The sequence below is a fragment of the Hippocampus guttulatus genome, chromosome 3, assembly GCF_054856545.1.
Source record: "Hippocampus guttulatus isolate MCC_2025c chromosome 3, RoL_Hgut_1.0, whole genome shotgun sequence".
Lineage (NCBI taxonomy): Eukaryota > Metazoa > Chordata > Actinopteri > Syngnathiformes > Syngnathidae > Hippocampus > Hippocampus guttulatus.
This window is the reverse complement of record NC_141263.1, coordinates 8,442,641-8,455,314: the sequence shown is the minus strand read 5'-3', so window position 1 is coordinate 8,455,314 and position 12,674 is coordinate 8,442,641. Positions and strand designations below refer to the sequence as shown.

General features: G+C 42.7%; 1 protein-coding gene across 3 annotated transcripts in view; it reads right to left on the bottom strand.

Annotated features, from left to right (window-relative positions):
* znf609b (zinc finger protein 609b) overlaps positions 1–5,230 on the bottom strand; it is a 90,121-nt gene extending 84,891 nt beyond the window's left edge. Inside the window, exon 1 of one of the 3 annotated variants that reach the window (XM_086106571.1) lies at positions 4,503–5,230. The gene's annotated coding sequence lies outside the window, so the exon portion shown is untranslated. The remainder of the gene's footprint in view (positions 1–4,502) is intronic. The other 2 variants (XM_086106569.1, XM_086106570.1) reach the window with 2 other exon arrangements.
* Positions 5,231–12,674: the final 7,444 nt, after the last annotated feature.

Here is a 12,674-nt window from a genome sequence, read left to right as displayed (position 1 = left end):
ATCTAAATCGAGTTCTGAGCATTCGACCGATTAAAATCGAAATGAGGACGATATCAGTCACATGACCTGGCCAATCTTATGTTAAATTCAGTTCAACCAACCACATAGCTCCTTTCAAATTTGCCGCTGATCGACACCGAAATCCAGCCAATGGCAATCATCTTAAGGAAGCTTAGAGGAAGGAAGGACACACGCAGCCGCTGCTGCCAAGACAGCCTATAATAGACACAAGAAGTCTACTTCCATGTTCGCTGTCAAGTATACACTGATAATACGCATGTATCGAGGTTTTAGAACATTGGGTGTCCATATTTATCATTTCAAAATTGACCAGTTGATAAAATAGCAGAGCTTGTTGTAAAAATGTACCAGCAGCCCATGCCTCAGCAGACCATTCAATTGAATGGGAGCCCGGCCTTTCAATGCTGTATATGTAATACGTGCAACTGTAGTCATAAGAACAAAAAGCTGCTTCGAGAACATCTTTATAGCCTTTACCTTTCAGTGCTTGTATTTAATTTTCTTTCTAAACTGAGACAACTTTCGCCCTTGCTTGCTATAGTCCATGTTTAGTGTGGTACACACCAAACAGAACAATGACTACCGTATTTTCACGACTATAAGGCGCCATTAAAAGTCTAAAATTTTCTCCAAAATGGACAGGACGCCTTATGATGCGGAGCGTCTTGTCTATGCGCTGAGTTCCAAAACCTGACTGACAGCCGACACGCTGTTTATATAGAGAAAAGGCGGAAGTGACTGTGGACAGGCATGCGGCAAAGAAGTCGGCCAATCAGTGAAGGGTGTGCGTGTATATATACATATATGGAGAGAAAGAGCGAGAAAAGGCAGACGTGAGTGACAGGCATGCGGGGAAGAAGTCCGCCAATCAGTGAAGGGTGGGCGTGTAAGTGGACGCTAAAGGGACGCGACAAGCAGGTACCAACACCTGTATAGAGTGTGGCTATGTGCATTGTTGCAAAACAACTTCGGTTTTGGTTTCTAAGAACCCCCGAAAATAAATTCTACAAAGAGACACGCCTACGAAGCTCAGTTCAAACTTCAAGCCATCGGTTATGCTTTTGGCATGCGTGCCCATCTCACAGCAGCGGTGAAAAACCAAGTCAAGCAAATGAACTCTGAGCTTGCCGTTATTCCCGGAGGCTTGACTAAAGAACTCCAACCGCTGGACATCGGCATCAACCGGGCGTTCAAAGTAAAGTTGCGAGCGGCATGGGAACAATGAATGATCGATGGCAAACACAACTTTACAAAGAGTGAGAGGCAGCGCCGGGCGAGTTACGCCACAATTTGCGAATGGATTGTGGCTGCTTGGACGAACGTGTCTGCTTGCACTGTTGTTCGAGTTTTTGGCAAAGCCGGCATCATTTCTGTGGAGCCACATGGCAATGAGAGTGACTGACAACGAGAGGGAACACGGCGGTTTTGATGGATTACCGGTACTTGCACAATTGTTCAATTCTGATACAGAGGATGAGGACTTTGATGGATTTCTGGGTGATGATTGATCGAAAAACGTGAGTACATTGTACGATGGCTAAATGAAATACAACGGAACTCAGTTTTCCGTTGCCTTTTTAAAAACGTGTTTTTAGCTTGTATCTGTATGTCTTGGCATGCTACCCTATGCTACAAGCTAACGTGTTTTTAGCGTGCGCGCATGCATGCCGTATGTTTAAGCTGGCGTATGTTTTACCACTTTAAAATTGCGCCCAATAATACAGTGCGTTTTGTCTATGTGTAAAATACAGAAATAGCACCCATTAATGAGACTGCGCCCAACCATACGGTGCGTCGAATGGTCGTGAAAATACGGTACTTGTCACGCTTTACATAGACCGACTGATTACAACTTTGAAGACACCTTTGATGTTAATTAGAGGTCACACTTTAGATCATTCAAAAACATAATGTGAGCCAAACACAACGGTGCCATTTGATAAAAACATAGCATTAGTTGATTGAAAAATACAAATAAAACTTGTCTGTGTTCAAGAGACTACTCAGAGCACAAAGTGGTCGGACAAAAAACACTAACCCCACTCTAAAACTTGAGTGAGCCAACATGTTGCTCTGCTTGTTGACACAGAACTCATCGATGCAAAATCGTGTGTCAGCACCTATTGGATTTATAAAAGAGCTCTTCTAACCTTCTGTCAGTACCATTTCGGAATACACATATCAATAAGCATCTATCCTTCAAGTAAGCGGGTTTAGTGTATCTTTCTGTTCCACCTTTATCAGTACAGGTATAATATCCACAGAGCAACAAAGAATCCTGGCATTCTCAATAGGAAACGACTCTTGTAACTCTCTTAGATTCAATGTGAAAATGATGGAAAGCACTAAACTCAAGATAATGATTACTCCTGATGAATATTGTTCCTTGAACTTAGCTAGATCATAATCAAATGAGCCCTCACTCCAAAGACAACTATTTCCATATTTTTATATTCCATATATTTCCACTTTGAAGTCAAGATGGCGCCCGAGTAGGCAGCCGTCAGCAAGTGCTCTCATGAGCCTTGCTTGTTTTTTTTGTTTTTGTTTGTTTTGTCACTTTGTGTTGTTTACGTCGTGTGGACCTGATGTGGACTTTTTTCAGCATTTTTTGGCCACGACATTCATCAAGGAGGAGACTCTGTGCTCGGTGGTTGCGCCTTCTCGGCAGCATGGGTATACCAGCACTGTTTTTGACTGGGAGGAATGTCGGCGCCATTTGACTGTCGTTGCTGGACAGTCCCGGGGCGCTTGTGTCTTGCGCCTGTAATGGGCAGCATTTTTCACAGCCCCGCTTTGTTCAGCGGAGAGATCGGTGCTGTTGAACGGTCTGCGGCCGGATGGATGTAAGTCTTGAGGAGCCGACGATGAGAAGAAAGGAGCGTTAGCGCGGAGCGCCGATGCGGATTTGGAACCGGGAGTCGCGGCTTGGAGTTTGAAGCGGATTACGTGGGACAGGAGAAGTGAACGAATCTCTTTTCATCAATGGACGCTACAGCTTCCTGTTTGCTTTCAAAACTTAGCTTGTAGCAGACGTGTGCACATTTTCAGCATGACGTCTCTGATCCACTGGTGAAAGGACACTTTGATCCCCTCCTCTTTCATCTAGAACTGCTTCAGACAACAAAGTGTATGCAGAAAATTGGTGAAGATTGCACGACTGTCTGTGTCCTATGTGTTGTGTTGTGTTATTTTTGTTATTTTAAGTTCAAAATGGCACCGCGAGAGTGGCTGCCTTTCCAGCAGCTCCTATATTTTGTTGTTCTACTTCTTCCTTTCATAACTTTGCTGCTGTGAATTGGGAATTTCTCCATTGCGAGACTAATAAAGGTTTTCTTATCTTATATTATTTATTCAACTGAGTCTGTCCTTTGCTTGATTAAGGTAAACAATTATCAAAATACAATTGTGGTAGAATTAAATGTTGGCAAGCATTTATAATGCAAATGGTAGACTGACAAAAACTTGATTGACCGAACACATTACAAACCGGTTATGTGACCACAACAGACGTTTTACACATAGTTTTGCCTCAGACAGTCTTTACCCAAGGGCCACACCCCCTTTTTCAAGTAAAAGTATTTCCTGGAGCCTCGATTGTGTCTGACATGGACAACCTGAGATTCACTCCTCAACTTGAAAGACTGTTTGGCAGGCCTCAAGATGATTAGCCGCTTAGAAAGCACACCGAAATACCAGCTTCCCAAATGACACGGGAGCAGCCATATTTGTTGAATTGATGGCTGTGTGCTTGGAGTAAAGCAGACAACTTATAAACAAACCATTTGCCACAGCAAACTGCATGCAGGCAATCTGCTTTCGATGGAAAGCTGGTAACCATGGTGTCATCTCCTGAGAATGCTCCTCCAAGATTTGGTAACAAACTGAAACACTGCACCTACTCTTGTTGACAGCAACATACGCAAGCAAATGGGAAATACCCTCAACAGTGACACCGTTCACAACATGCTTTCCCTTCGAGATGCTCGTGAGAACCCCCCGCCCGAGGACCCCCTGGGGTACCTGGTACACTGTATTTCGGAAGTTGCATGAGTTCGTTCGGAGCCCTGTGTGTCAGACACGAGGTGCAGTACTTTGATCCTAACCCCTAATCCTTTCCACTTTAGTGGCGTGCCTTTATTCGGCCAATCACATCAGATGATATGCGAATTGTTTACTCGATTTACAGCACTTTAAGTACTCCACCTATGTGAGGTTGATAGTTCGTCGGTAGGACGTGTATATTTTTCGTACTTTTCCATGTTGTTTAGATGAGCTGAAGCCCTAGAGGCACACGGGGAGTTCGGCTGGCTGCGATAAGCTGATCTGACGAGTAGACTGAAACAATGAGCTCAGCCTGGGCTACATTAGCTCCGTCTCTGCGGCATGCTGTGTTGGCTATCTGTTCCCAAGCTAGCCAACCTGGGGCTAACGATAAACATCCAAAGAGTCATAACAACAATAAAGGAGGATCAACTTACTGACTTAGCTCGCCATGCGTATTCCGGGTCTTCGTTTTTCCATAGTGACGGCTACTCCGTCCAAAAAAAAAAGAAAAAGTGCAAGTCAGAATAACGGCTTTCGAATTGCACCAGCAGCTCGAGAAAGACTGGAGCGGGCGACAGCAGTGGCGGCGCAATCCCCAAAGACATCCACCACAGGAGAGGAAGGGAGGCCAGCGATTCACTGGACTTGTGCCATCTCAAGCGGAGATAACGTTCGCGTCAACAACGAAGACGACCGAGCCCGGGGGGGAGGAAGAGGACATGTTCGAGGTGCAGCCGGTAGACCCAATGACAAGCCCGTTCCTCTCCCGCGACCCTCGGCCAATGTAATCCCACAGCGAATAGCTTTCCACTCAGGTTAATTCCTCTGCATTCGCCGATTGTGCGTGAAACAGCGCGGCGGCGGTGGCTCTCCGTGTGGGAACTGATACAGTGTAGCCAAGCAGCAGCAGCAGCAGAAGAGGGAGACGCTTGGAACACCTGGACACAAACTCCACGCGGATTGAACCGATGGAACACACGGAAGTGGATCATTGAAAGAAGAGGGATCACAAATCACACAGCAATCAAGAAACAAAAGCACATTTTATGGGCTGAAATGTGTGCCACCAGACACTGAATCGGAATCATTTATTTTTGAATTTGAATCATAATTTAGGTGCGTTAAAAATGAATCGGAATTGCAGAAATTGAATTTGCATGGTTTAATTTAAAAAAAAATTACTTTCAAAAACTGAATCTGAATTTCTACCACTGTATTTGAATTCCTCGCTGAAAATTACATTGTGTATATATATTTCCCCCCCCCCCCCGTTCAGTATTATAAATACAAATTCTAATCTTTTCCACACAGATTCAGTTTGCTCGACTTTTCACATTCAGTTTTATGAGTAAAAATTCAAATTTTCAATTCACTGTGTTTCGGGAGAAACTGTGTTTTAGTTGATCTCAGCAAATTCAGGTCGTGTGAAGAACATCTGGGTAACTTGAGGATGAGCAATCGATTGCACAACTTGAATCTCCTCTTTGTCCGATCAGCGTCTTCGTTATGATCATGTGACACAGTCTGGAAAAAAAAATTGATCTCAATGCAAATTCAATGCATGAAATTCAGATTCAGTTCTTCAATTCATTTATTCAAGTTTAGTGATTAAAATTCAAATATAAATTATTCAGAATTCGTTTCAGCCGATAACCTTTCATGAATTTACGTGTACTTCCGGGTCGTGAGACACATCGTGGTCTCCATCAGCACCACCAGGAAACAAACTGTTCCATTTCATTTGAGGATTGGGGAAAGAAATTAATTGGTTAATAATAATAACAATAATAAAAATAACAATAAAAACAATAAGAGGTGAACGTAGTTTGCATGTGTTAAGTGTCAGTTGAAGAAGGGAGAAAGAACACTGACAGTAATTTACCTTTTAACAGATGACTTGATTAAGAAGATGGACATGCTGGAATTAAAGACATCTTGTGGTTGAAATTCGATCATCGAGAGACTGGCTAATGACACTTTTCAACAGCAAATTTGAGTCAGATATGGCTTTATGTTTCCCAAAATGTATTTTGGAAAAAATGTCTACCTTTTTCTGGCACATCAGGTTTTGAAATATTTGTATTTTTTTGTACGAGGGTCATTCAAAAAATAAGGTGAATTTTCAGTATAGGGACTTCTAATACAGAGAGAAGCTTACTTTTTTTCCCCCCAACGTAGTCTCCCAGTACTGTCACACACTTGTCCCATCGTGCACAAGCTTCAATATTCCCTCAGCATAAAAATCATTGGACTGATGTCTCAGCCAGTGGCTCACAACACTTTTGACTTTGTCACTTTAAAACTTGGTGCCTCTCGTGAATGCTTTTTAAGTGACCAAACAGGTGAAAGTCTGAAGGGGCAAGGTCTGGGCTGTAAGGGGGATGAGGGAGCAGTTCTCAGCCCAGCTCGTTGACGTCTGGGCTGCTCTGTGAGGCCTTGCGTTGTCATGATGCAAGATGACCCCTTCTGACTGATTACCCCTGTCTTTGTCTTTCGTAACCTGCCTCAGCAGTTCACAGTAGTTGGCATAAAGTTTGAAAGTGACAATGAACTCAAAAGTGTTGTGAGCGACTGGCTGAGACATCAGTCCTAAGGTATTTACCTTTAAAATTGTGTTAACGTGAGTTTTTCTAACAGCTTTATTCAATAGCTCAACGCTCGTGTTTTGCAAGGCGGAAATGACATTCAAAAGAAGTTACTTTTTAAAGACGAAGCATAGCTCCTCCTGCCAACTCTGTAGCGTGCTGACCATTATGTTCAGCTTTTTATTTGAAAACGTTCACCAGTGAGCTGGTACTACAAAGGAGATCAAACATTTTTACTGGTACATTCTGAGACACAATTTAACAAATGCAACATCGAATCAATGGAGGTAATCTGTCTCTATTTCCCCTTGCATTTCCTTGTTCGGATACCCGGCCAGTTACGAAGCTGCATGCTCTCTCACTGCGGCTATAGCGAGGCGATGAAATTGACCGCTCCGTCACAAAGCTTTGCAAGAACATTTATCCTCATCCTTCAGTTAGTAGTATTGTATATGTTTGTCAATATTATTTTATTATTGGTTGTTATTTATGTTTTCATAAGCTCGATTTTTGTTGCATCTGAACCATAGAATGTGACACTAAAGGCTTTCTATTCTATTTTGCGCTTGTTTTTGTGCTTTATAAACAAAGTTGAGTTGAGGGTGTCAAAATAAGCATCTGTTCACACGGACCTGCACGTACTGTGACAGAGCAAATGGCTCATTAAATGAGATATGGTGCTTTGAGCGCTTTGCAGACACTAGGATAACTGGAGCATTTAATAAGGTAACACGTCATTTACGGTAACTTCACACCATTTCAGTAGACTGCGGTTATATTTGAGTCGAGTTTGATGCAGTCACTGTGCGTTAGACTGGACGTTAGCACGCCTCTGTGAATGCGGAAATGAAGTGTGTTTGTACATAATGCCAAAAATGAAAAAAACAAACAAACAAACAAAAAAAAACAGCCAGTGGGAAGTACGCCATGGTAGTTGTCGCAAAAAGCTAACGTGAAGCATGCATCATGTAACAATGGTAATGTCGACACTTTACACCAGGGGTGTCAAACGTATTTTTGTCGCGGGCCACATTGTAGTTACGGTTTGCCTTGGAGGGCCGTTATGAATTTTGGGAAACCATATACATGTTTAATCACCTCTACATATTACAAACACAGCGTACAACAAATTGATGAATAACTAGTTTTAAAATCAGAAGTCAAGAATAATAACTGTTAGTGAGGATTACATATGACAATTTGGAATTTTGGTTCAGACTTTAGCAAGCATTATGGGATTTGACATGCTTGATTTGCTTTTGCGGGCCACATAAAATGATGTGGCAGGCCAAATCTGGCCCCCGGGCCTTGAATTTGACACGCGTGCTTTACACAGTATGGAAATATGGAAACATGGAAAGTGAAAAGTCGACTTGCAATGTGTACCATTGACCATTTCGCGTGGTTGGAGGGCAGAGCTGCATTTAACAAGACTAATTTTATACGCCACCTCAAAATCTGATGTGTCGAAAAAAAGAAATATTTAAATGTTTTACTTGGTTCAAACCTCTCCTCCACTTTCTATATGAAATGCGTCATGTTGGGATAGTTTTAAAAATGAAGATAATTTGCAGGCCGTCTTCTTTCCTCCTTAATACTTGGCCAAGATATCGGAACGAGACGCGGCATTGGCAGATACTCAAAATTAGCCGACTCAGATTTGGTTCACAGAAAATGTGATCAGGACATCCCGATAAATATTACATTCTGTATTATTAAATCTATTTTGATATTACATATTATTATTATTATTGTCATTACTATTATTATCCATCCATTTCTAATCCATTTATAAGGGTCACGGGTGTGCTGAAGAAAAAAAACAAGGGCAGATTAGGAATAATAATCAATTTGAAATATACAAAGTATAAATATCAAGGCTCGAAGTAAGTGTTTTCGGATCGCAGTTGGTGAGTCAAAATGTGCAATTTCCACCTCCTGAAAACACATTTAATAACAGAGCTGATTTTGAATTTTTATAGATTTTTAAGTTTTTGTAATAATTTAACCACAGAGACTGCCCCAAAAAGCTTTACTGGGGTAGACAAACGTTTGGAATTTGACAAAATGTGCTTACATGATCCACCTGCGGAAAGTAGGCGGATCGAGCAAGCTGGGTGTTGCCTATGCGAAACCAGCGAGCTAGCATTGAGTTTTGGCTGGCTATTAGTGCAGCGAAACACGTTGCGGAGTCGTTCCACAGTCAGTAATCATCGCCTCTCTGGTGGTGAATAAAATACACTGACAAGTTGTTATTCTCATGAAGGAATGACGAAGAATGACGGAGAAGCCATGCTCACTGCTTGTAATTGCGAAACACTGTAATGAAGTGAGTGCTTCGGTGATCGAGGACACGTTTCACAGAAGTCTGGCGGGAACCGCATTATAGCAGCGCATAGCCAATTTTTATCAACAAAATAGCAGGCAATTTCTTATGTGCCTGGAGAGAATATTAGACACAGCTATAGTATTCATAGTGCTACACAGCAAAACAAAGCCAAGACAAATGTTTTTGTTGCGCGTACATCAGCCAGGAGGTGTGGCCAATATGTTGCTTCCATAATACAGTACTGAGTTCAGATTATGAATTTTGACATGTGCAGAATAAATGTTTTCAAAACTACATTACAGTACATAAAAAAACACCAAAAAAACCCCAACAACAAATTTGCGTTGCTAAATGACTAACTTCAAAATGGCGCCACGAGAGTGGCTGCCTTTCCAGCAGCTCCTATATTTTGTTATTCTACTTCTTCCTTTCATAACTTTGCTGCTGTGAATTGGGAATTTCTCCATTGCGAGACTAATAAAGGTTTTTCTTATCTTATCTAACCCATTCATGTAACTGAAATGTATATTTGTGTTTGAAATTGCCCGACTGAACATGTTTCTAGACAAGAAAATACACTTAGCTGCTATTTATGATGTGGATTTAATGAATAAAAACTGATTATATGAAAAAGGAAACCATTTGTTCAGATTGTCGATTGGAGAATAACTTAACATGGGAATTTGGACGAAAGCCAACATCGTTCTACTCCATATAACATGACAATACAGCATTTCAACGTTACGCGGCACAAGGATGCATGCTCAGGTACCCCGATTCTTACTGTTTTTCATGAGTGTTTTCTATTAATAACCGTAAACTCTTTTTTGTTGACTGTCACTGGGATTTTGCAATGACAAATGGAGCACAGTGAATTAGTTGGCACGGCGGCCTAAGATGACATCATCGCGTGGTAGATACAAATACTGTCATTAAGTCTTAACTAGTGTGCTAAAGGGGGATTGTGATAGACTACAGCATGTTCCGACTTGTGGACAAATTCATTGTGTTGCCGCCATTGGAACCAAGAAACCCCCCCCCCCCCCCCCCCCCGCTTGCATAGTGATTGAAGAAAAAAAAATACTGTATATTCACTCTAGTTTCTTTGAAATGACACAGGTATTTTCTTTTTTTTTATCGGACAAATATACCATTTTGCCTCCCCGAACCTTTGGTTTAATATTAGCACAGCAGATCTAATTGAAGCATATCCAAGAGGGAGTTTCTCATGAAACGCTGATCTTCTCTGAATAAGAGCCTTTCAAATATGTCAGTCCTCCAATTCTGGCAACACCATGAATAACCTTTCATGTTCCAGCAGCTTCAAACACACCAGTGAGGCTTTAAGTCGTTGTCTCTCTCAGCACTGGTTTCCCAGGCAACAAGAATATGATAATGTTGCCTTTGACATGACAGAGGGAATCATCTTGCTAACAAACACAGACAACAGGCACAGAGAGGACTGGGAAAGAGGATGGGGAGGAGGAGGAGGAATGGGGGTGGCGGGGGTTGAATTAATGGACTCATTTTCACACAGAGGGGGAAGCAGCAGCAGAAGCTCCTCACCATCCTCCATCTTGCTCGATTGCCTCGAATGCATTCCTGCTGGCAGGCACACTCTTGCCTTCCCGGGGGAATTGGCAGCCTCCAATGGAGGGCTAAGTAACAGTCAGCGGCCAGCAGGACTGCAGGGGACACATTTGTGGTGGTGGCCGGCCCTCCGAGGCTCTTTCGAAGAGTCACGCCGACTACAAAGTGAAGTGTACAGGCGATGTGGACGACATGTGTTTTCCATCAGCTCCAAAGACCTAATCAGCCAGCCATGTGGAATCTCACAAGGGCTGGCTTGATTCGCGCGCGATCATCTTTCCATTACTCTCTAAAAGACGCCGTAAAGCTCTCGGAGAGATCGAAAACAGTCGTGTTCGCCGGCACATACTCACAATTAAAGGTCTGTGTCAAACACTGCCGCACATTTGGCGCACTGCAGCCAGCCAGGCAGTTCATGATGGGCGACACTGCAGCGTAATTATAGATGATTTCAAGTGGCTCACCAAACCCAATTGATCCTCCCTTCCCTGATTGATAGGTAGAGGGCCGATTTCTGTTGATCGGCACCTCTTTGTTGGTATTCACTTACGCCGTCCTCTCTTCTATGGAGTGGAGCTCTGGGGATGGAAGAGGACAAAGACTGATGGCTCCCGGAGGGTTTAACCTTAATGACAACGCCAGCACCGGCAGCATGTTCATATTTATGATCGTGAGAGGGATGTCGCCACAATCTATTTGATCGATCGGAGCGAAATTAGGTAGTGACCCTCATGTGCTTCTCATGATAAATTGAGATCACCGTGCTTTTACCGTCGTTCCGAAAATAAATGCCAAGACAAACTCAACAGGGGGAATAATACTGAGGGATATCTGTCAAGTCAAAAGGCAGGTTGAAACAAAATAATAAGGGCATTCTAGAGAAATGAGGGAAGTGGTACGAATGAAGGAAGTCTGGTCGGAAGGAAATACGTGTGATGGTGTGTCATAGATAATCGTTGCAGTCTGCAACAGTTCCAAGGTGTTTTAAAAGTGTTTTTTTTTTGTGACACGTGTTCATCAAAATAGCCCAAAGTCAAGAATGACAGCAATTCGAGCAAATGATAAAACAAAAGCTTCAAACTGCTGAGCACTGGAAGTTGAAGTTAAACAAAACCACACTTGTCGTTTGTTATTCCACTCTTATCTGTCAACAACATTTTTGCCACTCGCTAAACATACGCAGGATCGTCTGCTTAGATAATTACCATTTCCGCCGCATGCTGTATTTGTACTGGCCTGGCTTCCATTTTGACCCAATTAGAAAGAGAGAAACCGTTTTGGTGGCGGTTGTTACAAAACATTAGTTGCCAAATCGCTCTTTATGGTTACACATAACCGTCGACCACATTGGCAGAGCTTGTGGCAAACATGGCGTTGCATTTATCGCCCATCAGATCGCAATTGGCCAGTGGTAATCCAGACTAATCTTGTTACGAATCTGCTACAGTTCCTGTCTGGTAAGAAAACAGCAGCCGGGAAGGAGGTCTTTTACATATTCAAGAGACTAAAGCTTGACAAATCACTGTGTTCAGACGCTCAGCCCTCCTGACAGAGAAGGCCTTGAAGGCAAACTATCATCTGAACTATCTTGTGGGGTGTTGAAACGCTGAGCAGGAGAAACCCTTGGGAGGGGCCCATGTGGACACACATTAGATCCTAATGTCGAGCTCAGAGGAGTCTCTTTATCGCGGATCATGTTACAAGACCTGTGGGTGTTTCTATTTGTTTAAAACGTGTGGATGTGACTCGGCTCTCACTCTGTTAAACAAACGTATGAATGGCTCTTGGCTGGATCTTTTTTGTATACGTGTGTGTGTGTGTGGGGGGGGGGGGTAACACCCGACCACGCGTTGTTATAGGTCGCACCTCATTCAGCGAGGTCAAAAGGGTTGCGGACCAAATCAATCTCTTGGCAGCACCTCTTTAAAAATGCAGTTAGATGTAAGCTATTTGTAATGGCAAATCCATTTTTAATTGAACATCGGTTTCCACTGATGAGAATAAGCCGCCAAAAAGATCTAATGTTCCCATCTATGTTGGCTGGCTAAGGAGAGAAAAATAAGCCACATCCGTGTCTTAAATTGCCTTGAGGGACAACCACA